Genomic DNA, 26,753 nt, shown 5'->3' with positions numbered 1-26,753 from the left:
TGTACAACATACAACATCCCTGACAGTACATTCTGAAGCCCCACCCACAGAGTGACATGCTCAGAAGCTCCACCCCCCCCCCAAAGTCCATGCTTGTCTCTACAGGGACAAATGCTGTTCTCATGAGCAGCTTCTCTTCCACTAGTGCTCCAGTCATGGGAAGAAGCTCTCCACAAGTACAGTGTTTATAGTGCCTGAACAGCTCACTCTTCTCTGGAAACTTGAGTTCAAAACCTGGCTCAGCCAAGAGCAGACTCTAGCATGTCTGGGCATATGTTCAAGTGTAAGGTGTCTGAATCAGCATACCCGGCTCCCACAAGCTATCTGGAGGCTATGTGTCAGTCTCTGCATTGATTGATGCTCTTCCAAGGCTACTCAACTTTGGCCCGCCTGCAGATGTTGGCCTACAATTCCCATAATCCCTGGCTATTGGCCATTGTGGCTGGGGATTATGGGAGTTGTAGTCCAAAAAGAGCTGGGGGGCCTATGTGGAGCAGGCCTGAAATAGACCAACAAGATCAAAAGTTAGTACAGCAATGGGAAAACCAACAAAGTGTGTGTGTGTATATATATATATCTTCCACGTTGGCACACAGGAAGCTGCCTTATACAAAGTCAGACCATTGGTCCACCTAGCTCAGTATTGTCTATTCTGACTGGAAGCAGCTCTTCAGGATTTCAGGCAGGGTTCTTTCCCAATCCCAGCCCAACCTGCAGATGCCAGGGATTGAACTTGGGGCCTTCTACATGCAAGCAGATGCTCTGACAGTGAGCCAAAGCTCCCTTCCCAATGCCATGGTTGCTGGAGAAGCTCACAACTGGAAAGGCCTTATATATGCCTCATTTATATCTGCAAGTATCCTTCCAATGTCGATAGTGCAATAACATAACACATGGACACAGATGAACAAGGAGACAGTCTTATGAATATATAGAATGAGACCACTGGTTCAAATAGCCCACTATTGTCTGTTATGCCTGGCAGCAGCTTTGCCCATCACTACTAATCTGATGAGATCTTTCAACTGGAGATGTTAGGGTAAGGACTGAACCTAGGATTTTCTGCATGCAAAGTGCTAAAGAGCTAAATGAAGGATAAGATTGCACACTTAATTATTCTGTTGTTATTTGGTACATCACCACTTAGATAGAATCAATGGGGTTCCCTGCATGAGATCACCTAATATAGATTAGGTGGCCATGAACATCCTTTTAACCACCTGTACACACATAGTGTGATAAAAAAGATGGGAATGCAAGTGCCCTCCCCCCCAGTCTTTTTTATTTGTAGCCCTGTTGGACTTTGCCACCTAGGGGCAAGCAAAGGAAATGCTTTCCTTTTTGGAGAATTATTCTGCTTCATCTGCATACTTCCATCTCCTGATCTGCAAAACAACCTTGGTGGCTTGCAACAGTGGTACAAGTCCGCCCTCAGCATTTGAGGAATTCTACCCCTCATTTTACAAAACTCTTTCCCTGCCAAATCTAATAACCCATATCTCTCCCAAAATGTCTTTCATCCACGCACCCTCCTGCCTTTAAGCATGGAGTTACTCCTCAAGTTTTCCCTCTGCCTGCCCTCCTGGTGATTCGGGCCCAATTTGGGCATCATTGCCTGGGTTTTCTTTCTTTTTTTGTATAGACCACCTATGGTTCTAACTGTCACAGCGGGTCTGAGATTGCTGTGGTAAAGTCCCAGGCTGTTACATGCATTATCCCCCTAGCTGTTCCAGATGTTGCACATGTATGTGGAAGATACAGACCCATGCTTGTTTCAGGAAACATGTAAAAAGGGGGCATGAGATATGTTCCTGTAATATGGCTGACTAGGATGCTTTATTTCTCCTGCTTCAGAAAATAGAAAATCTAAAAAAATCCAAAAAACCTAGAAGTATTTGTTGATTAGTTGATCTGTTGCTACTTGCTAAAGAATTTTTGCAGTGTTAGCCTTAATGCCCTACTAGGTAAAGTGTGCCATCAAGTCGATTTCAACGCTTGGCGCCCACAGAGCCCTGTGCTTTTCTTTTGGTAGAATACAGGAGAGGTTTACCATTGCCCAGGGATGTAGCCACCATTGTGCGAACGGGTTCAAAGAAACCGTGCCACCAATGGTAGGCCCCCAGGGGGCATGGCTCGTGCTCCGGAAGAGCCCCGAATGAAACCCCCCCGCCCCCGCCCGGGCTACCAGGAGCCCCAAGCGAGCCCTGGCTTGCCTACCCTTTTCAGGCAAGCATCTATTCCCCTTTCTCTCCCTCCAGAGAGAGAGGAGCAAGCGCTGCCTGAAATGATACGGAAGCGCTCGCTCGGGCTCTTCGCAGGCGGGGCTGGACCTAGGCCGCTGCTTGGCTGGCTCAATGCCTGCCATTGCCTCCTCCTGCTCAGTATGAGATGATGCCTTTCCGCATCTTCCTATATCACTGCTGCCCAATACAGTACCAGCGAGGATTCGAACCGACAACCTTCTGCTTGTTAGTCAAGCATTTCCCCACTGCGCCATTAGGTGGCTTATGCCCTACTACTGCACTTGAAAGACAAAGTGGACTCTGCCATGGATGCTTCCTTCCACTTCTTGAGCACTGTGAGTAAATAGCTGTCATCAGTATTAGTCAGTTAGGTTGGCCTACCTCCAGAGTAGCCAGCACCCCAAAGTATGACATCTCTACTCCCTGTCATGGTCACAATCCCCGCTCACAGCTGGGACTGACTCAGATGCTGAGAAGGCAAGACCAGCGCAAGCCCTATCCCTGGATCCTAAACCTGAGAGCACCTCAGGGCTGGGCTGCATGCCAGTGCCAGGAACAAGCTCGGCAGGGACAGAGGAGATGTGCCAGACCCCAGAAGGTAAGGCTCCCACAGGAGGCTTTTCACACAGGGCTTTTATTTCGAATCCACTCCTGATTGGAGTGTGCCGTGCCAGCCCACATATTAGCTGGATTGATTTATTTATTATTTAAAGCATTTCTATACCACTCAAAACACAAGTCTCGGGTTGGTTTACGACAACATGGACGGTTTGCCCCAAGGTCCCTGCAGGCTATCAGGGACCAGGGCAGACAGGACTTTGTTTCCCCCCGAATGGAGGCTGTGAATTCTGGCTTAGCCCAAAGCATGTCTAATCCTCTAGTTTCAGAGGCTTTGGGGGGTGGGGATCTGTGGCTTTCTATTTTGCCCCGCAGTTTTCTCTGTTATGTTTGGGGTGGTCATGCCAGTAAATGCGTGTTTTCAAAACTCAATGAAGGGGAATTTGACAGCTCTTTGGGGTATGGTCTTCTCTAAGTGATTTGCAATTGTAAGTGCTGGGTGGGGGGTGTTGAAGATTGCCTGATACTCTGTTGAGGGAGGGGGAGAGAGAAATTGCTGGGGGAGGGGGAGGGAGAAATTCCTGAGTTAAAGACAAGCACAGACTGCAAAATGTGTGTCTTGCTATGTTTTAGATAGGCTTTAGATATGCAAAATGGATGTAACCTGAACTCTTTGTTGTCTAAGCTGATTCTATTATGGGTTAGGGATGTGCACGGAACCAGGCAGGGTTGGCTTGAAGGGGTAGGACTTTAAGGGTGGTGAAGGGTGCACTTAAACCTCCCCCCGGGTGCACGCCTGGCACTTCCAGCCACTTCCAGCCAAAGAGGGGAAGGGGCAGCAGGGAGGTACACTGCCGCCCCAAGGGATTTTACAGAACTTCAGTGCCGGCAGCCCCCCTCCCCCTTAAAGTCCTATTCCCCACACCGCTGAACATTCGAACCGGCCAGTGTTTGAACCTGTTCGGAGGCCCATAAAAGGGCCTCCAAACAGGCTTGTACGCATCCCTATTAGGGGTGTGGGGTGTGTGTAAACATTACGTGATGAAGGCAGTCATTCACAAAGGCAAGAGTTAAGCATCCTGCTGTTTGATCCAGCTCTTCGGCAACTCGTTATGCTGGTCTTGTGCTCTTAGCTGTCAAACTATTTTCTAAAAGCTCTCTCGCCTCTTCCTTTGTGGTGTGATTTCTGACTGGTTGGAGGGAAAACCCGGACCAGGGAGGTGCAATTTGCAAATGCACAGGAAAAATACCTGCCAGGGAGTGCGGGGAGGAACCGACAGCTATGTGAACTGTCAATTTAATCCCCTGAAGTAAACATCTTGCAAATCTGCTGCGAAGCAGATTCGCTCTTCAGATACCCTGAGGCATAAAGCCATGTGTGAATAACCTCCAGGCCTGGAGGCATAGCCCAAGAAGGGTAGTCTAGGCTCAGTGGTATTTAAGGGTTCAGCCTGTGTCTGAGTCAACTTGTTCCCTTGGATCTCCTCATGTGGACAGGGCTGCCGAGCGCGGGTTCGGGCCCTAGTGGGGAGAAAAATTGGGGCCCCTGCCATGAGGCTCCCCTCTGCCGCTGCCACCATGAACCCCCCCCCCCACCGCCACGAGGCTAAACTGCTGATCTTTAAAATAATTCTAGCCGCCATGGGCATGAGTGGGGGGTGAGCCGAGCACCCCCCTGTGGCGGCAGCAGTGGGTGGAGCAGGAGCAGCCACTGAGCCCAACCGGCTGGCCCAGCCGCCCTTGAGAACAGCAAAGCACTCCAGTCTCCTACCTGCCTCCTCCCAGATCATTGGAGGCTCCTCTTATCTCTGCCAATTGTGCATCCAGATGACTGGTGCAGAGGTGATCGGCAAAGCTGGAATCTGGAGGAGGAAGTCCTCTGCTGTCCCACAATGCACTGCACAAGAAGTGCAGTATATTGAGGGAGTTCCACGCTGCCAGATACTCCTTCTTCTCAGCTCTATGGAAGCTCAGGCTGTTGGCAGCCCAAGTTTCCACATGCCTGGGTGGTGAGGTAGGAGGGTGCACATGTGCCCTCATACCTCACTTATAGCCTGGGTATAAAACCTGGACTAACCAGTGGAGGAGAACATAAGAACAGCCCTGCTGGATCAGGCCTATGGCCAATCTTGTCCAGCATCCTGTTTCACACAGTGGCCCACCAGATGCCCCTGGGAGCCTAAAGGCAGGAGTTGAGGGCATGCCCTCTCTCCTGCTGTTACTCCCCTGCAACTGGTATTTAGAAACATCCTGCCCTTGAGGCTGGAGGTGGCCTGTAGCCCTCAGACTAGTAGCTGTTGACAGACCTCTCCTCCATGAAGTTATCCAAACCCCTCTTAAAGCCATCCAGGTTGTTGTCTGTCGCCATATCTTGTGGCAGAGAATTCCACAAGTTGATGATGCATTGTGTGAAAAAGTACTTCTGTTTTTTGGTCCTAAATTTCCTGGCAATCAATTTCATGGGATGACCCCTGTTCTAGTGTTATATGAGAGGGAGAAAAATTTATCTCTATCCATTTTCTCCACACCATGCATGATTTTATAGACCTCTATCATGTCTCCCTGCAGTCGTCTTTTTTCTAAACTAAATAGCCCTAGGTGTTGTAGCCTAGCCTCATAAAAAAGGTGCTCTAGGCCCCTGATCATCTTGGTTGCCCTCTTCTGCACCTTTTCCAGTTCTACAATGTCCTTTTTTAGACGTGGTGAGCAGAACTGTATGCAGTACTCCAGGTGCGGCCGCACCATAGTTTTGTATAATGACATTATAATATTAGCAGTTTTATTTTCAGTCCCCTTCCTAATGATCCCTAGCATGGAATTGGCCTTTTTCACAGCTGCCACACATTGAGTTGACACTTTCAACGAGCTGTCCACCACGACCCCAAGATCCCTCTCCTGGTCAGTCACCAACAACTCAGGTCCCATCCGCATATACTTGAAGTTGGGGGTTTTTGTCCCAATGTGCATCACTTTACACTTGCCAACACTGAACCGCATTTGCCATTTTGTTGCCCAGGAGCACCAGGATCGGGACCAATCCTGGCAGTCCTCATGACCTGGGTAGGGCTGGCAGTGAGAATGGCCTCACTAGATAACAAAAGTAATGGATGAACAACCAAGGAAGAAAGTTATACTTGGAACAAAATATCTAGGTACCACAAACTTGTACACTTTTGGGGATTTTGACATAATGGGGAGTAATGTTTATAGTAGCACCAAGCATCTACTGTGCTTTTGCTAACATAGTGTTTAGTGTGATTTGTATAAGCTCTACTAAGACCTCTTAAAACAAGCAGTGGGTCATAAAAGTGATCTAGCAGCCTACATGCCTCTGCTGCCACAGTGCAATGCCTGCTGATCAGGGTGTTGGAGGATATGGATTGATACTCACCAGCAAACCACTTCAATGGTTACAGTGTCTTTAGTTTTCCCTCTAGGGCAACACAGGCAAAACTCACATAGTAATTTACATTACATTCATGTAAACAAGTAGAAAACCCAAATCACTCATGTTTTTGCATGCATAATTACTCTTGAAAATTACTCCATTATTTAGACACAGGGTAGGTCAATTATTTAATTTACATAAATTATTATACACACATTAAAATGGAACATCACAGGTAGCTTGATTTTATAAATGTTTTCTGTGGCATTCACAGAGCAGTGTCTCAAGTGGTTGAGTTTTGAGTGATAGATGTTCAAAACTTTTACAGCACAGAAAATTGCTTCTATGGCAGCTGATAGAAAAACAGAGAAAGTCTTATTATTTATTGTTCTAACTACAGTACCATTTGAAAGGAATCTGTAGAACTAATGATAGCTGCAAAACCAAATTGATACTGTTCTTCATCTTGCCTCTATCTGAGATTTGTAATTCCTACCTCTTCCATCTTCCCTTAGCGCTGTCAGTGAATCAATTTTTCTTTTATATTATTGCATTACTCAAGAACAGATCTTCTTATTAGACACTTACATACAAAATATATGGACATTCTCTTTTTCCTATCAAAATTTCCAAAAAGATTTTCTCTTGAAATGCCCCTTGTTTTTGCTACTTGGAAGAGCAACTTTTTCCTCCTCTTTTTGCCACTCTTTGGGCCATCTATTTCACCAAATTACCGATTACAGAATGTCCAACATTTATCTTACTATCTGTATGAAACCTGCTGTTTGTCTAATTCTGGCTCAGGTGAAATTATGTCAAATTAGGGCATTTGTTTTCACTATCAAAATGAGAAAAATAAAAGATGTCTCGGCATGGGTTGATATACACCATCCAGGGATTACAATGTTGTTAACTTGAGGTTAGTATCTCAGGTTAACAACATTTTCTCAGATCTTATAGCCACTCTGCTTCAAAATCAGGTGGTGGGTTCCCCACCCCACTCTGGGCATGTCCACCCTAGAAACATAAATCATGTTCACAGTCATGGGTTCACCTGTGGAACCCAGCTCTACCATCCTTACTTATTCTAAGTAAGCTGCTAAGTAAGCTGCTCCCTTAAATTACTCTACGAATTCTCCTTTGCTCATATGCTTAGAATTCCTTTTCAGAACGTTTGCCTTGTTGGAAGTGAAGGACTCTGCTCTGCCTCATGCCTCAATGACAGAGGGGGGCAGTCAGAGGGCTAGAGGGGTCAAGACATTGGTGATTCCTCCTCTCTACTGCTCTGACACTATCCCTTTGTTTTGTAGATTGCTACTCTCAGGGACTTCCTTCCTTTCTGCCTCCCTTCTTCTCTCCATCACACACACTCGCCTCTCTCTCTGCACCATGTGTGCAGAGATGCAAACAGCATCTCTCTGCATCCACCGAGCTAGAGAGATTAGAGACTCTATCTCTCCACTTTCCTATCTAGAATGGAGTTCTCTAATAAAGACTCCTTATATTGATTTGAAACTATGAACTGGCTCCAAGTTTCTTTTGCTCTCAGCAAACACGCATGCCTGGGCAGACTGTGCTGCGCAGGGGCGTAACAAGGCTGGAGTGGGCCCAGAGACAAAACTTTAAAATGGGCCCCTCGCTGATACACACACACACACACACACACACACACACACACACACTTCACATGTGACGCCTCTGGGGGGCCCCTTGAGGCATGGGGGCTCCCAGGCAGCCGCCTCCCCTTGCCTAATAGTAGTTACGCCCCTGTTGCTGCATTTTGCCTCTGTGCACTCTGCTGTAATAGAAGGGTATCTCTTACCAGAGAGAATTCCCAACATGCCTGGGGTCACCTCTCTACCTCTTCCTGCCTGAAGCCACCTCTTTATCTATTCCATCCCATCCTTCCTCAAAACTTACTTCATTTCCTGTTATGCCTTTGCTTCTCCACAACACTGTCTTTATACTAAACCACATCTAAAAACATCAGACAACATGTATTCATATGAATCCCTCGTTACGCTTTTCTCTATCAACCCTCTTCTCCCCCTCTTCTTTCCCCACTGTCAAACATCTTCACATCCATAACAAAATCTTCATCTGTGGCTCACTTTATGGTCTTCTGTGTTCTAGAACTCCCATTCTGTATAATATATGAGACTTTAAGGACATGCTTGTAGCATCTTCCCCTAGGAAAGGTTGTTAGGCATACTCAGTTCTCATGACCGTTTCTGCAGAGCTGGGAAGGCCTGGGGAGAAGACAGGAGCTTACCTGTCTCCCCCTCATATGAGTGGCTGTCCTCTCGGACTCCACCACACTGTGAGCCCACACGGTCAGTGCGCCCACAGAGTCCTAAGCTTGGATTGGGAGGAGGAAGTCCTGCATCCCAGTGTGCATCACGTGAGCAGCAGAGTGGCTACTCTCAGTAGAGTAGCTGCTCCTCTCTGCGTGGCCACTCCTTCCCCCTGACTCGCTGCCTAAAATGTTACCGGGTGAAATACAAAGTGCTGGTTATTACCTATAAAGCCCTTAACGGCTTGGTTCCAGACTATTTAAGAGAGCGCCTCCTTCGTCATAAACCCTGCCACCTGTTACGATCTTCTGGAGAGGTCCGGTTACGGTTGCCACCGGCTCGTTTTGTGGCAACCCAGGGCCGAACTTTCTCTGTGGCTGTTCCAGGGCTTTGGAATATGCTCCCTCCTAAAATAAGAGCATCTCCTTCTCCGTTTGTTTTCAGGATAAACTTCAAATTTGAATAATTTTAATAATTTGTTTTAATAACTATTTTATGCTATTGTTTTTATTGTGTCATGTATTTTAATCTGTGACTTTTAAATATTTTAATCTTTGTGCATCGCCTAGAGATGTACTTATCAGTCAGTATAAAAATATGATAAAACAAAACAAAACAAATAAAAATGGAGGTGGGCTAGCAGGAAGCCCAGCTATCTAAATGTGTTGATTCTCTTTATTTAGCAGGAGGAGGTTAACTGGCCCTATCCACCCCCAGCACAGTACCTCCAGTGACTGTTGCTGGTGTCTGTCTAATGGGTTTTTTTTAGACTGTTAGCCCTTTGGGGACATCTTATTTATGTATTTATTATTTCTCTATGTAAACCACTTTGGAAACTTTTGTTAAAAAGTGGTATATAAATATTTGTTGTAGTAGTAGTAGTAATTAGTAGTTGTTTATTATTTCTTCCTTAGATACCAGGAGGTTCCAACAGGGTCTTTCTAAGGTTCTCTCGCCACCCTTCCATGAGGACATTAATTTTGTGTCACTTTTTCCATTACTAATACTTTCTAAAGTTTTTGGAAGCATTCAATTATTTTAATGAGGCCTGCCCTTTCCAACATGTAGGAAAGCACAGGCCTTTCCTTGAGTGTTGGAAAGCCCTTTTATGCTTGCAGCATCTGTGATCAGTGCTGTGACTATTACTTGATGCAGATTTCCACATAGAATGAGAAGGAATATTAGAGTTAACTGTCCCCTGACAACCAATTACTTCTTCCACACCTTCTTATTTCAGGATGCGTCCATGTATCATAATAATATACATATCTACTGAAACAGAATACTTGCCAGAATTTGCTGGACCATGTGCCTTGCAGTTCACCCCTGAACATATTTATTCAGAAGTAAGCCCTATTACTTATTGGGAATAAGTTCAAGGAAGCCCCATTGAGCTTCCTTGAACTTATTCCCAAGAAATATGCTTAGGACTGCAGTCTTAAATTAAATCACTCACAGACCATACAAAGAAACGTTGACGGGCAAGAGAGGTGCCCACACTGCTGTGAGGCTCTCCAAAGCACATAAGCACTGCTGTAGAGGTGGGCTACTCCATGCCTATTAAGCATTTCACGATTGCAGTTGTGATGCTCTTTCCATTATTCCCAATGAAAGTAGCATCACAAGTGAGAATGTGCAGCGCTTAGTAGCCATAAAGCAGCGCACCTCCCAGCAGCATGGGAGCCTCTCTTACCTTTCAGTGTTTCTCTGCATGGTATGAGATAGCACAGGTAGAGAATTTTAAAACCATTTTGTTTCTTGTCTTGAATCTAGGCACAATGGCACCATCCACTTCAACAGTATTTCTCCCACTAAATCGCTGATCTAATATCCACCAGAGGGGAATGTTGGGCCTGAGAAACCAGTGGTGTGATCTGCATGACAAGTCCTTCTTTGACAATGGAAACTGCTGAGGCAACAGCAGAGGACGTTGCACTTAATAGCACATGATTTGCCAAATTCAGACCTGACCGTCTGGAAAGGGGGCTGATTAAAATGCTGGTGTCAGACAATGAGACAACTGGCAACTGCTGTTGTAGGTCTAGCCAATTAGAAACAGAGACCATGTAATATTAGCATGGAGCAAACTGGGCGCATTCCAAGTAAAGGTAAACTGGATTGACACAAGGAACAGGATGAGCTGGTAGAATGCTTAAGGTGTAGAAGGGATTGTACTGTTTCAGATTACTAAAGGAGATACCATTTTTGAATGCATCTTTTTCTTAAAAACAAAGACTATAATAGCACAGAAATGTAACTAATAATAATATTTGCTAGATTATACTGACTGCTTTGGATTACTAGATTTGTGTGCCCAGGAGGGTAGATTTTGGTCAAACATTTAGAGAAACTTCTAATGGAAAGTGTAAAGACAATGGAACCAGTTACTTAGGGAGGGTGCTCTCCCCTGCTGGAGGTCTTCAAGCAGAAGATGGACAGCCATCTCTTGGTGGAGAACGTCTAGCTCTGCATTTCCTTCATCAAGCAGGTGGATGAACTAGAAGGCCGACAAGTCCCCTTCAACTCTATGGCTTCACATGGACCCATTTTCCACACTCGCCCTGCTCTCCCGTCCATATCCAGATGATCAGGAGCAGAGGCGCTCTTACCCCTGGACTTCTGGGCCAAGGTCCAGGGCCTCACAGCCCCTGGGGCCCCCCAAATCCTCTTTAGTTTCTCCTGGGTAGTATGGTCACTCAGCCAAGAATGATGATGCTCAATTTGCAGGGGAGAGGGGGCCTCCAAAGGCCTTTAGGTCCAGGCTCCAAAATTACCTAGCAGCACCTCCGTTCAGGAATGCTGTCTCTCTGCAGGCAGCAAGACTGCAGAGAGGCAAGGGGAGGGCTGGCTTTGTGGGCTTCCTTCTTGACAGAAGGACAGCCCGCACAGCCAATCAGGCCGGAGTGAGGGAAGAGTTTCCTCCTCCCTCAACTCTGGTTCCATGAGGCCAAAACTGCAGTGCCACCTTTTGGATGTAACACTGGTACCACAAAACCAGACTTAAAGGCGGCAAAATCCACTCTGACCAAAGGTTCAGAGTGGAGTTCAGGGAGGGAAACAGTGGGTCCCTTTTCACCCTTAACTCCGTTTTCCAGCATTTGGACATGCAGCTATGGAAATCAGAGATAAAAGGACCTCCAGTTTCTTATTACATCTAAATATGGCCAGTGAGTCTATGCCTATCCAAAAATTCAACAGAATAATTTCATTAACTCTTTTGGTTTTGCAGAATTGACTGGGATGGAATGTTCTTTTAAGTTCTACAACATACACAAAGGGCAAATCAGTCATTTTCAAAAGTTTGCATATCAGAGAGCTATACTGTTACACTGCAGACGTTTGGGTGTGTGCAAGAGACATTAAAGAAATAAAGATGTGAAACGCCTTGAGAATTCAAAGTCCTTCTGATAATCATCAAAAATTTAATGGGAGAGTCTCTCTGCAAAGTCCTTTCCAGCTGCACTCTCCACCTTGCCTCGTGCCATGCCCCAAATAAAACAACTCCTTATCATCTCTTCCCCCATTAATTCCAAGCAGGACAGTTCCATTTCAAAGACTAGAAAAGTTGAAAGCTAGTTCCTGTAAAGAGGCCTGGTTAGCAATCCACACAGACAGTTAAGAATTATATGCCTGATTTAACAAGTCTTTACTCGAAGAGGGGAACTTGCAAAAGCATTTTGTAGACTATTCAAAAATCTCCCTTGCTCCCTCCCACCCCCTCTGCAAGCACTTGCCTCTTGATCTTTAACCCCTGTCATATCTCATATTCTCCTACTGTGTTTTTCCAGATAGCACAGTATACTTTCTGAAGCAATGCCACCTAGTGAAAATATCAACAAATGGCACTGTGGCAATTATTCTTAGGTCCTTGTTGAATCGCCTGCCCCAACTGCATGTTTAGCCATTCCGCAATGGTCCTGAAAGTGAGGTTTCAGCAATAATAGCACAATATCTTGCTTCTATTAATGCTGCGTATGCAGGGGCGTAACTATAATAGGGCAAGGGGATGCCTTGGGAGGCCCCCCAGAGGCAAGTCACATGACTGACTCCTCCAGCTGCCCACCCATCCGGGCTTCCTTCAGTTGTATTCATCCTCCTAAATTGATATAATTGTTAAGACCTGGAGCTACCAGAACAGCATGTCTTTCTCTAGTACCATTAGATGACTTGCATCATTCACAATTTACAAAATCTTTCTTTACTTCATGAGCTGAGCTTCAGTGAGGGAGAGGCATTTTAAAATCTTGTCTCTGGGCCCACTACAACCTTGCCACGCCCCTGTGCGTATGGTGGTTTTGTTATTGTTGGTAATTGTATTGATTTTTTAAAATGGATTTTATTGTGTATTGTTTTTAAATGTGTTTTGGTAAACCACCTTGGGTTGGTTTTATGAAAGGTGGCATAGAAATGTAACTGTGAATAAATAAATATATGGCAGGCATAACAGAAGTGGTTGAGTTGTACCCTCTTACAGAGGAACAGCTTTGCTGTTGTTCACTGATTACTATTATTATCATTTTTTAAAGCAACACCACCAAAACAATCCCTTTTTCTCCAGCGATCAGTGCAGAGGAGTGAGCCCCAAGGCTGAGAGATGGGATGCATTACAGGTGATTATATCAAGTGTAGTACTGTGGCTTAAGAAGGAATGAGGGCCTTCTTAGCAATCATATGGGTATGATTGGGGAAGGTAAAGAGCTGACATTGCTTTAGACACCTGCAGCAGTGTGGATGGTTCAGAATTGCCTGCATAGGAAACAGGCACACATTGCCAAAAGAACTGTGGCTGACATACTGTGCAACATTCTATCTGCGTTGTAAAGGGACATGCGCGCAGTTGCACAAGAACAATGCAGGACATTGTGCAAACACAGTGGTGCGATTGATGGCCATTATTTCCAAAGGCCATAAAATGTGCAACTGCATTTGCACAATTTCCCATGTTTGCACACAAGTGCTCTAGTGCAACTGCGTGCACATTCCAGAACAAGGCAGGCAGAATGTCAGCCTGTGTGATTTTAACCCCTGCAAAAAGGGACACCTTTTAAAGTGGTAACTCTCTTATATTTAGGGGGGGGGGGATAGCAACTGTCCCTGTTCAACCCCAGCACGGCATCCCTCCACTAGCTGTTGCTGGTATCCACTTTGTGTTTCTTTTTAGGTAGCAAGCCCTTTGGGGACACAGGGAACCATCTTCTTATTCTTGTTCTTTGTAAATTGCTTTGAGAACTTTTTTTTTTAAGTGGTATATATAAATCTAGTTAACAACAATGGTTTTCTCCAACAAAATGAGGCTGAACAAAAGTTCAGATTATACAGGTGTGAATGGGTTTGCCGGAAAATAACCCCTGCTAACTTGGCAGAGAGGCACCTTTTGATGTAGTCATTCTCTTTATTTAGTAGGGAGGGAGTAACTGGCCCTATCCACCCCCAGCACAGTACCTCCAGTGACTGTTGCTGGTGTGTGTCTTATGTTTGTTTTTAGATTTTGAGCCCTTTGGGGACAGGGATCCATCTTATTTATTTAATATTTCTTTGTGTAAACCACCCTGAGCCATTTTTGGAAGGGCAGTATAGAAATCGAATGAATGAATGAGTAAAATGAACCATACAAGATCCAAAAAGGGAAGATATAGACTACAACAGATACAGAAAGGAAACAGAGGGTGTTGGGGGGAAAGGAGCAGAGGCTAAGAAATATACCAAAACATATGATAAGTATCTGCTCTGACATCCCTGCATTCAAAAGGGTAACCTTAAAGAAGACATTTGGCTTGCACGTCACAAATAAGTAACACACGCAAAAGTACTGTGCAAAACAACATTTGTGCAAAACGTCTTGAGATGCAAGTACTTTGAACACAGCAAATGAACAACTAAGCCAAAGAGTAAATACTTCTCCAGACTGCTCTCATTGTTATAGCCTATCTTCTTAATCGTAAAAGGGTTCAGATGTTCAAACTGCCAACACACAGGAAAATGTACTTGCATTTTCTTGTTCAACCTTTGAATGATGATTTTGCAAGTGCTTAACCCCCCCCCCTTTTTTTTTTAACCAGGATGTAGAAAGCGGAGAAAAGAGTTCCCTAGCTGCAGATCCGGAAAAGACAATGGCAAGTTGGGTTTTGCCCACTACTGGTTCCTGATGGTGAGTACCCCAAGGGCAGCTGCAGAGGGAGGCAGGGGGGCAAGCGCACCCCCACCTGCCCCCAGATTTGTTTCAGAAATCTAACATGTGTCACATGGCTCACTCACTCATAAATGCTCTTTGCCCCTTCTGTGCCCACTCCCAGTCCCCGCCACCCCCGGTGCCGCCACTGTAGTACGCACTCCTGCTGCTGTGAGCAGCTTTTCAACAGAAGTTTCCAAAGTGGTTTACATAGAAAAATAAATAAAGAAGAAGCTAATTCCCCACCTTCTGTCATCTGAACCCACCAATGTCAGGTGGCTGAGTGCACTTCCCTGCACTCCCAACATCTGTCACCAAGATTTGTAGTTGGGTGGCACAGGAAAGTGCTGCTCAGCCACCCAAGATCATTAAGTTTGGATGACATAGAAGGCAGGGAACTAGTAGCTTGCAGAGGGAGCATGCACTTGCCAGGAGCTGACAGTTGGCAGAACTGGCTTTGCCGCAGTGTTGTCTGAACCCACCCTAAGTGAAGACCTGTGTCAGGATCACCCATCTCTCATTTTTGCCCAGGAGAACCAGACAACACAACAAAATACAACTGATTCTGTGAAGTCCTGTTTGTGTGTCCAAAGGCTATTCATACACGTGTGCAAAACTGGGCTAAGGGAGTCCAGCCTGGTTTTTCATGCACGTGTGAACCACCAGGATTGGGCCCAATCCCAGCGGCACCATGGCAGCAAGCCTGCCTACTGAGCCACCCTTTAAAATGAGATTGAGTGAGTTTTCCCTTAACCCCGTTTTTCTGCTCGCGTGTCAGCCATGGCTGCAAGCAGCCGCAGCTGGCAGACTCGGATAGAGGCGGGGGGGGGGATCCCCATAATGTAGCATGCACCGTGTGGTGCATTATTGGAGCTGAGGGGGTGGGGCAGTGCGGGGCAGCACGTCCCGGCATCTCAACCCTTGGAGCTGCCAGCAGCAGTTGGTGCTCATCTGGGCGGGTGATCTGGTCACCCAAGGATAACAGAACGATCATCTGCGGGGAGGTAAGCACTTTCAGGCTTCCTCCCCACAAACCAGGTAGCCCTTTCTCACTGCTTGTGAGAAAGGGCTCCCATTATTGATGTTGCTGCCATTTGCAGAATGATCAGTGTTACCTCGGGTGGTGGGACGGGGAGTGGTTTAAAATGATCGTAAGCAAAGAGAATTTGTTTTTAAAGGTAGGTGTAACCTTTGTTGGGTCAATTAGGACTGGAGACTTCCAATCAGATTTGGATCAGCTTAGGTAAGCTTTTAAGCTTTGCACAAATATCCAAATGTTGGAAGGCTGATTTTTTATTTATTTTATTTATTTTATTTTTACATTTTTATACCGCCTTTCGTTAAAAGAAAACCCCAAGGCGATTTCATCTGAGTCAGCCAACATTCATTTCTCATCAATGATAGAGTCTGCCAACACGTTAGTCTGCCAATCTCTGAAGAGAATACGTCATTCCAGCCATTACCTTGAATGTGAAAGAAGTGTGATAGTTCAGTTCTGGATAGAATACTCAGAAGCTCATACCAACAAGCAACACAAAGCCCAGGAGTCTCTTCAGAATCAGATTTGATGTCTCAGGAGGCACAATGATTATGAAGCAGACTGCACAGATCAAATCATCCTGTCCAGTGTGCTATTGAAAATCTACACGCCATCTGTCCTGGCCACTGTATGCCAAAAAGGAGCACTCCATTAAACTTACCCGATTTGCAATTCCACACACCTTCCATTTCACCAAACAGATGCACAGTAGCAAGTGACGGTGACAGCACAGCTGAGGCATGTTACTAGAATGAGGAAGGGATATTTCCAAATGAGATCAAGACATAAAGTTGGCATTATTGCACCCAGGAGAGAAAGCTGAACCTTCCCATACCAAGCACATTCTTTTCAGCATTAATTTTATTTGTTTCTCATTCCCAGAAGTGATCTGCCAGTTTCCTTCTCAACAGAGTATCCCAAGCAACCCAGGCAGTCAATTTATCAGCCTGTTTCAATGATGCAACATACTTTTTGTCATCATCAGTCTGTTATGTCAGCACGGTTTGTTTTTTAAGGCAAAAGTAGACATGACATGGGAGACATATGGACTCTCTCAACATGTTTTCATTTTAATTCAGTGCAGCCCACAAGGGACTCCAAAATTGTTCAGAACACCCCTGACTGAAGGGATCCCTGGCTTCAAAAACATGTGTCCTTCAGTCTCACTGATGACAATTTATCCTCACTGAATAATCATCTACAGTATTTATTGTTAGTCTTCCAATAATAGTGGTTAAAACTTTCAGGTTAACAAAAATGAAGAAGGTTCACAAATTTGCTGTGGAGTAATGCATTTCTAGAGGCAAAGGTAGTCTTACAGTTTGTCACTTTATTTTGTAAGAGCTCTATGAGTGTACCCAAGCCTAAGCTGGTTAGTGCGGGAGCACAAGCCTTTAAAGAAAAGTTCTTAAAATGGAATGGGTGAGTTGTTGTTTCTGATGTCATATGCACTATCCAGTAGGTCCTTGTGATGTTCAGACAAACACATTCCACACAGTGTGTGCTATTGCTATTGATATGTTATCTGGGGAAAGAACTATATTTTCCCAGCTACAAAATATCTCACTTTGAGTGCTGGGGATTTGTATGATGCCTGTAAAGCGCTACTTCAAGGAAAAGTCTCCAATTAAAAAGAACTGTATTGAGCTATAAACTGATCACATATCGTGACACTACTTTTATATGGAAAACATTTTTCCCCTTTCTTCATTACACAGCCTTTGCTAATACTTCATATTCATGTTATTTGGATTATCTCAAGGAATGGTTTTCTAGCCTGTGCCATAACCCAGATCAGTAGAAATAAAAGATCAAAACTTAGCATCACTAAAACCAAGCTTCAGAATGACTAGGGAAGCATTTGCACAAGTTACTAAATATCTCAATTCTGGACAGAAATTAAAAACTCTTCCTGTTTTCAAAACAACCTCAGCAGGAACTGTGTGTGTGTGTGTGTGTGTGTGTGTGCATGCTCACCCTCATACCTAGCTCAAGACACAACCAGTTTTCTTGCAACAAGTGCCAGAAACATGAGTGAAGATCTAAGGAGATAAATGGGGAATATATTTTCCAAAAATCATCTTCAATTAACCTATAGTTCAGAGAAAAAGCACCCATTGTCTTGGATAGAATTCAAAATATACAGAAACACATTTAACTTGGAAAACAAATATATTAAAATATCATTAAGCAAAAGAACTGTATCACTGAGTACCTCTGCATTCAGAATAGGAATGGAACACCAGGTAAGCAGGAGATTACATGGTTAGACCAAGACAGTGAAGAATGCTCCGAAAGTGTAGGTCATAGCTCCACTGATAATTAGGAGGGAGAAACAGAACTGCAGTAGCAGGGAGAAGTTTTTAAATGCTGTGGGCCCAATTATTTCAGGAAGGAAAGAAACTGATGTGAGGAGACGGTATGTATAGGAATGATAAGGAGAAGTGCTCCAGGTATACAGGAGCGGGTATACAGGCAGGTATATCCAATGGTGTTTATAGATTCAGAAGGAGGTCATGGAAGATCTAGTAAGCATGCTTTCGTGAAGTTTGAGAAGCATCCAAGCACATATTTCACATTCACAAAGTCCCAGCTTTAGTCGTTGGCACCTTGAATTGAAAATATCTCAAGCAGCAGAGCTGGAAAAGCTGTATCTGAGACTCTGGAGATGCACTGCCAGAGAGTGTGGGGCTAGTAGACAGACTAACAGTCTGATTCAGTGAAAGGCAGCTGTTCAGCCAGCAAGCTGGTGTAACTTTTATGGGTATAAGCTATGAACTAAAAGCCCTTGGTTTAAATCTCATTATCTGATTGGGCTGTATTAGGCAAATCACATTATCTCAGGGCCAATGAGACGTGATGTTAAACATACAATTGTCTAGCTTGGAGTGTTCTTTTACTTAAAAATAGCAGCTGTGCAAGGACTTGATTTGCACAGAGACTGTGTTGCTGAGATAGGGGGTGTTTAATCCTTTTCTTCTGCACCATTGCGCCACCCAAATTTGCTATGATGTTATGAGCCCCCAAAGGTGCCATTTGCTACAATAGTCCATTTGGCACCCGCAGCAGTTTGGGGGTAGGGCCAGCTTCAGTTATAATGGGACCTTCCATTACATGCCCCCTCTAACCTGAGAAAACCCTAAGAAGAATGTGACTCTACCACCACCGCCATGTGAAGGCTATGAGCTCAGAGGTGGTCTCAGGTATCAGGAGTAGCCCTTCTAGGGGTCTTGGGTCCTCAGCCACTGCCCAACTATGTTAACCTGCTGTTGGCTCTGTTTGGGAGAGGGGTGGTTTTTGGCAGAAGGCAGCACAAAGAAAAGGGTTAAACAGCCCCTACATCCATCACACCAGAGATTCTCAACGTTGGGTCCCCAGGTGTTATTGGACTCAACTCCCATAGTCCCCAGCCCCAATGACCTTTGGTTGGGGATTATGGGAGTTGAAGTCCAGTAACATCTGGGGACCCAACGTTGAGAATCCCTGCACCACATAGTCCCAATCCAGATCAGACATCCACATGGCTGCTATTTTAAAATCAAAATAAGCCCTAAACAAGATTATGACATGTTTAACATCATATCTAGTTTGATCTTCATTTTCAGACCCCCTCCATCTCATCTATAACATGATGATAATAATACAGACTCCAGATGTCTTTGTAAGCATTAGTTAACCTACAAATGTACAATTTGACTACTAGGTGGAGGTAAAGAGCATGCATATTCCTAAAAGGCAGCAAATCCATATCAGTTCTTCAGAGAAAGATCCTGCATCCCAAAGGTTCCTTCCAGCTTTCTTTCCCTAATTTTCAGTCTCGCTCTCTCTCTGTCTCATCCAGAATCTGGAAAAGGCAGCCTCTTTACACACCAATCAGTCCCTTCCATCAGTTGCAGGGGTAGGAAGTGACAAGTTCTGATGGTTTCCCACCTTCCAGGAAAATCTCCTGGATACCTCCCATTAAGGATGCATTGATGGGCCATTGCCAATAATTTGCTTAACAAATAATTGGCTGACTAAATATTCTAAGAATATATTAATTACACTTTAGAAAAACATAACTTAAATACATATTAAGTATTATCTGTAGCTTTGAGGAAACAGGCATTCACAATGGGACTGAAACTAACCTGCCAGAAGGTTTCAAAGAGAATTGAATATAATCACTGGTAACGAAAAGCTCAGCTGCAAGATAGGATATCATTGCTAATTAGTTCTCCAACATGGACAGATGTCCAGATCTAAAAAATTAACCCAAATAATATCTCGCCTTGAAACCTAATGAAATTTCCTTTATCCTAAGCACAATCCTTCATACTTGCACAAGGATCCAGTCTCAATAGCTAGACCCCTTCATGCACAAAACTTTCTTAAGGGGTTTAGATTTCAATACAGTCAAGGAAAAAGAAAGAAATGCCCACTCTTTACACTAATTCTGAAGCTATTGGATTAGCAGTCACTGTGCCTGCCTGCTATAGGTTTTGTATAATTAAAAAGGGCAGGGTTTGCTGATATTTAAAGTGCTACTGGGAGATAATGAGCAGCTCTTTGGCCAGGGATGGTCTAATGCTGAATGTTTGAGTGTCAATCTATTCTCCCAACAGTAATCCAGGGACTAGAAATATATTTTGCTGCACAAACTGATTTCTTATTACCAGTTCACCTTCATAATAAAGCTGGTGCCAACCACCTGACATTAAGGGCTTCACAGTTATGGAACTCAGGCATAGGATTACATAACATGCAAACACTTAGAAACTGCATTCAAAATCCAAATGGGAGAGGTAATATTAGAAGTGTGGGATATCATGTTGCTATTTCTTACCATTTGAAAATGTTTTCCCCCTGTTTGAAACTGTGGGAAAACTTTTCACTATATCTTGACGAAAATTTAATGGAGCACCAAGGGCCATATAAAATTGTTTTGGGGCTGGATTTGGTTCACAGGCAACCAATAGGCCATCACTGTCATAAAGTGGGATAATCTTTCCCTCTCCAAGAATTATTCTGATGATTCTGTTATCAGTATGGAGAGAGATTTACAATGGAACCAGTTTGGACATTTATTGCCTTCACAAAACATTTTCCCATTCAGCTTGTACAAGTTTAGATAAGGATCTGGTCAATCATGCTTTAAACATAGACGTGCTGGCAATCCCTCAGATATTCAACATGGTGCAAAACAAGCAGAGCCTCAAGGGCAGAATTTGGCTCAGAATGGGGATGATGCATACGTATGAGGAAGAGAAAATAGACTTTCCAACAGGGCATCCCCAAAAGTAATCATTAAAAAAAAAAAGTCAACTCCCTTCCTCCCCATAAAATAAAGCAGCAGTTGTTTGTTTGCAATACTGATAACAGCCTACATTCTGTCAGGGTTGAACTTTAGCCAACTTGCACTCTGTTTCCCTAACGTGGATAAATAAGATGATGTCACCGTAAAAGGTCAACTGAATATTTGTCCTAGCCCTGAATTACACAAGAGCATGTCGTGGTGCAGACATTACTTCATAATAACCACCCCTGTTTTGTGTGCTAGGGCTGCATATTCCTATCAGCACAGTCTTCTCTTGCTTTAAAAGGGGACAAAGGACACACCACAAGAGGCCTCATGGGAGAAAGTTGCCATGAACATTCAACTTGGAAAAATGGCTGCCAGCCAAAGGTAACATCTTGTCAGGCATTAGGTCTAACATGAACAGCAGGAGACACATGAATAAAATAAGTTGCAACCAATGAATTTAGAATATCTGTTACAAAAATGGAAGACTGTTTTTGTTGTGGTGGTTTTTAAGGTAAAGTATATGAAGTACTATAGAGAGTTGGGGGTGAGGTGAGATTTGATCGAGAATTACACAGCTTGCACTCTTAATTATTACATTATCCCAACACTAGAAAGTAAAAAAAAAAACTGCTTTCTTTTAATCTTGCCTGACCCCAGAATAACTTTGCAGAGCCTAAAGAAATTGTCCTGAGCTTAGATTTGTCACTGAGGACAGACACTGCCTGGTGGACCTATGGTAAATACAAGTAGCTTAATTACATTGTATAAAAGATGTTTCTAATGGTATTTTCTGATTGATTTAGGTAAACCGCAACTATTATGTGTTTCGTAGATTGAATAAAATCACTATTGTGGATCCAAGCAGAGACGGAGCTGTAATTGTACACAGGGTTCAACGTGTTGGGATTTGCTACAAACATTGTCTCAGTCCTTTATACAGGGCATGCTTCTCTGTTTGAATGTCTCTGTGTACTGGCTCGAGGGTGGAGTCAAAGTTTGTTTGTCTGCTCATTTGTTGCCTTGAATTCAAACTGAGAGGTTTTCCCTCCTTCTGCAGAAGAGACTGCTAGTCTGTTTATTGTTCTCTTAGCCTATGTTTAGTTAGTAATAAATATCAAACTCCTGTTTCTCAGTTAAAGTTGGCATCTTGTTCAATTACTTATAGAGGATAAGTAATGACTCTGCAACACAACGAACATGCAGAGCTGCCGCCAGGGCCGCCTCCGGATCTTTCTGGAGTCGCCACTCTCGCCCTTTCTCTCCCTGCCGCTGCTGCGGTGGGCATCCAGCAGCGGTGCCCCCATGTGGTGCCCCTTCTCTCCCAGAGATGCCTCGGTCTCCCTCCGGGGTAGGCTGCCCTGCCCTCACTGCCGCACATGCCACTCAAATGGTCAGCGAGGCTGCTGCCACTCCACCACAGCTGAGGGGGGCACCACATGGGGGGTGCAGCTAGGTTGGGGGTGAACGGCCCAAACACAGGCCTCCTATGTCCTTCCTACACCATTGGATCAAATAATTACTCATTTGGGAATGAGGGAATGACATCCAAACCAACACATGTTTTCAAAATATGCTTTCAATAAGACTTACCACCATGCAAACTGGTATAGGACTGCAGTCTATGTGCGGGGAATATTTTTTAAAAAGAAGCAGTCCACCTTTGTGAGTCACAATTTGCTGTTGGGGTGGTAGAGTTGGGACACAGGCTTTCCATTTCATCTTCTCGTTATGAAAGCTAGATCCCATATAGTGGGATGGGGCTGCAGCTCAGAGGATGGAGCATCTGATTTGCATGCAGAAGGTCCTAGGTTCAATTCCTGCCATCTCCAGATGGGCCTCTTCTGCCCCCACCGGTGGGTGGACTCCTGCCTGAAACCCCAGAGAGCTGAAGCCAGTCAGTGTAGACAACAGTGAGTTAGATAGACCAATGGTCTGACTTGGTATAAGGTAGCTTCCTCTGTTCCTATGTAGTCCCTCACTTGTTTACTTAAGCTCTTGCAGTCATTCAGTAGCCGTGTAGAGGGTACATTGTTATGAACACTGCCAGACATTCTGACTAACATTGCATGCGTGCTTCTAACAGCATGCAGCGCTAGCCCCTGCACTTCCAAAGCATGGGCAATCTTGAGCAAGAGAGTCTATTTTCAGCACTCTCCCCACACTCCATAAGCACAGTAGGATGAGGGATGTGCCACTGTAATGGAGCACTTCTGGAGAATGAGGAGAGTGCTCAAAGTAGTCATGCTCTTGTGTTAGAGTATCAGCATTTTGGAAGTGTGGGGACTAGCACTGTGTACACACTGTTATTAGAAGCATGCACCCAGCTTTGGTCAGGATGTCAGCCACTCCTCACAAGCTCTGCTCCCATGCTGCAGCATCACTAAGTCCAACCCCACCCCCACTCCCCACAATCTCCTCGTGGTGAGTGGATGCGGGGCTTACACGATGATGCGTCAGAGCAGGGGCAGCGCTTTCAGGGAGCATTTGTAACCATGCACACTGTACACAGTTACCGAAAGTTTCACATGCAGAAGGCTTCATAAATTCTTCAAGTGTAAAATCTCAGGACCAAAAATACATTATTCTCAGCAAATGAGCAGTCCACACCCCACTTTTGCCAAGACAACAGGCAATGGGGGCAGGTGGGGGGGACTTACAGAGCACGATTGCTAAGAAGGAGAGATGCTTAACTTCTTCTGCACTTGCTAATTCTCCCCTACAAGTACTTCCCCAAGGCAGGCTGAGTTTTGGCTTCAGAGCACAACCCCCTCCCATTTTCTCTCCTGCAAATGACCCCCCACCAGCACCCTCCCAGCATCAATCAAGAGGGTAAAAACAGGATTGTGAATCCTATATTTCCCCCATAGCTTCTAGCTCTCTCACACAGGGAAGTCCAACTGAATGTGGTGCTTTTCAGAAGCAGCCTTCTGGTGCCACCCTCAGGATGGCCAGAGGTATGCCGTGTGCTTTCTCTTGGGCTTTCCCAGACGGCAGGCTTAATTGCGGGATTTCAGGACTAATCATTAGTCACACAGAAACCGCAGCCTGAAAATGAAATAGTAACAATACTGAGGGTGTTCGCATAGGGCTGCTTTGATGAGGTGTCCCCTCCATTCCTTTCCCATTTTTCCCGTGGACCATTCATACCACTTTCTCTGGCCAATGGCTTTCAAGAGTAGGTGGGATGCTGTACCTTCTTTCCCCCCCCCCTCCTACCATGCATGTGTGGTGTGCACTTCTAAAAATGTTCACTTCAATGAATAAAAAACTTTTTAAAAATAAAATAAAATAAACAAACTTGTATTTTGGTGGTCTTCCGCAAGATCACCCAGCTGGCGGCCTCCCTCCCTCCCCAACCCACCCGCACTCCTGGCCAGAAAGCAGCTGCAGAAGAGGTGCGGAGAGCAAGCCAAGCCAGCCAGGCCTCTTCTGTTTTCCCCACCGCTTGGTGGTCGGTGGTCTTGTGGAAGACCACTAACTTGGCAGAGATGGTGGACTTGCTGGTATTCCTGTTGATGCTGAACGTGTTGGCCACTTCTGTGTTGACACTGAACGGGGCTGCGAGGAGGAACGCTGCAGCCCCGCAGCCATGCTTTTTAGCAGTGTGTCGGCAGGGGGAAAGCGGCAGGGCAGGGATGGGCAGGTAAGAGGCACCCTTCCTGCCCCTTAAAGGATCCCTCCGAACCAGCTCAAACGCCAGAACATCCCTACCTGGAAATGCTAGGGACCCTCTCTCGTTGGTGTAACTGGGAGGGGCAGCCAGGGCACCTGCCGTAGGCGTTACTGAGGGGGGTGCCACACCAGTGCCTGCTAACCCCACCCCATTGCCCACCTGCCCAGCCCAGGGCCCCTCAGCCACTTGCCCTGTTCGCCTTCTCTCCTGCTTGCCTTTCCCTCTGGCCTACAATCTGAGCAGCCTGCAAACTGCAACACAGCTCCTTCTCTCCCCACCTCTCAGCTGATTGGTGGGTGGGCGGGGCTTCCAGAGAGGCCTCCGTGCAGGCCTCCTTGAAGCCTGAACTTGAGTGCCAGCTGCTCTTCCTCCCCCCCGCCCCCCCCGATATATAGGGCTCTGCTTGCTATAGGGCTTTGATTGGGGTGGGGGGGGCCTGAGAAGTCTGAATATTTAACTTGAAACAGATTGGAAAAGTTGATGCCTTTTTAAAAAACTGTCTAAAAAGCCCTATAAGTGGCTTGTTTCATGGCAGAAAATTACAAAAACTTCTGGAACAAACAATATTATATTCATTCATTCATTCATTCATTCATTTATAAACGCACTTATGTTCAAGTTGTTTTGCAACCCAGAAGGTCTGAGTGAGAACTGTGAAGCATATGTTGGGTGTTTTATTTTTATTTCTTTAGAAATGCATTATATGTCAAAGCTGGTTGGACATGTCCAAAAACCTCACACTATTTACATTGTATGTCATCAGTCAGTATGATTCTGTAATGATATGAAATGCTAAGGAGGCCCTGCACATGCTGATTTGCCCCACACCCCACTAGGGATGACCCTGCTTCTGAGCACCTGCAGACAGGCGCAGCTTGTGAACGCGCTTCCGGGGGGGGGGGGGGGCTTCTTTAAGGTAAACGGAGCCGGTGCTCCATGCCACCCAGCAGCCCAGGCGGTGGGGAATCGCCTCAGCCACTCACCTGGCTCCCGCGGAGGCGAGCCCCCGCCAGCATCCAGGTGAGTGGCAGAGGCTATTCCCCGCCGTGGGGGCTGCTGGGCGGCATGGAGCACCAGCTCCGTTTACCTTAAAGAAGCCACCCTCCCCCCCACCCCCCGAGGAGAGTTCACGAGGCACGCCTGCCTGCAGAGAGTGTTTTTTATCTCAGTACAGTGAGAGACCACAACCAGCCCGACTTCCACATTGGGGAGCAGGGAGAATGAATTTTAGGACAGACTAGGGCACAGCTTCAGGAGCTCCTTGAGCCCCGGCATGTCTCATCTATCTTAAAATTTTACCAAGAAGAGGCAGATTCCTCATTCGCTTTCCCCCACCTCTTTTTCTCCTGAGGAATGGTGGTAATTCTTGCTCTTTTCTCTATTTCTCCCCACCTATCTTCCTTGCTTCAGTGGGACTTACTGGTCTCCTGTAGGGAGCAAAATATGCTGGGAGCACAAATTAGTTTGGTTTGGTTTACATCCCTGAGCATGTGCAATCCTATATGCACTTACTAGGGAAGGATCTCAGACAGTTTAAGTAGACATGCTTTTCTTGCCAGGAAGTCCTTTAGGTTTCAATGAAATGTACTTCGACCTAAATGTGGTTAGATATGCTGCCTGAGGCTGCAATTCTCCACACACTTACCTGGGACTTTTACACACAGCAGGCTTTACTGCAAGTTTACTGAGAGGCTTTACTGCGAAACTGAAGCTGTCCTAAAGAACCAACGCATAATAGTGGATTTTTTTTTAAACTCCAGATATAAATCAGGCTACGTTCTAACGAGCAGTGAAAAACCTGAATTGTGTGTGAACTGCTCCCCAATATTTCGCAGGGACATCAGGGTAAATCTGGCTAACATGTGAATGCAGCACCTCCATTCTAGAAGAGATGTGTGTTAAAGGGCTTTAATAGTGTGAAAAACCTCCTGGAATCAAACTTTACTGAATTTGTTCAGAATTCTGAGAAAACATACATAGGCTCGCACTGCATGGTTGAAAGTCTCCTTTGCTAATCTGCAGCAAGGGGGCCATTTTAATAATTAGTGTTTCTAGTGTGTTCTAGGCATTAAAAGTAGCACAAATAAATAGTACTCAATGTATAT

General features: G+C 45.2%; 2 long non-coding RNA genes across 2 annotated transcripts in view; one reads left to right on the top strand and one right to left on the bottom strand.

Annotated features, from left to right (window-relative positions):
• LOC128345903 (uncharacterized) overlaps nucleotides 1-4,681 on the bottom strand; it is a 43,332-nt gene extending 38,651 nt beyond the window's left edge. Inside the window, exon 1 of the long non-coding RNA XR_008316691.1 lies at nucleotides 4,573-4,681. This is a non-coding gene — a long non-coding RNA (uncharacterized LOC128345903). The remainder of the gene's footprint in view (nucleotides 1-4,572) is intronic.
• Nucleotides 4,682-11,434: 6,753 nt separating this feature from the next.
• LOC128345900 (uncharacterized) lies at nucleotides 11,435-22,113 on the top strand. Its single transcript, XR_008316689.1, has 5 exons — nucleotides 11,435-11,650; nucleotides 13,010-13,093; nucleotides 14,543-14,631; nucleotides 21,231-21,356; nucleotides 21,779-22,113. It is a non-coding gene; the product is annotated as an uncharacterized LOC128345900 (long non-coding RNA).
• The last annotated feature ends 4,640 nt before the right edge of the window (nucleotides 22,114-26,753 follow it).

Source organism: Hemicordylus capensis, chromosome 1 (assembly GCF_027244095.1).
Source record: "Hemicordylus capensis ecotype Gifberg chromosome 1, rHemCap1.1.pri, whole genome shotgun sequence".
Classification (NCBI taxonomy): domain Eukaryota; kingdom Metazoa; phylum Chordata; class Lepidosauria; order Squamata; family Cordylidae; genus Hemicordylus; species Hemicordylus capensis.
Note: the sequence above shows the minus strand (reverse complement) of the source record. Positions and strands in the feature narration are given on the sequence as shown.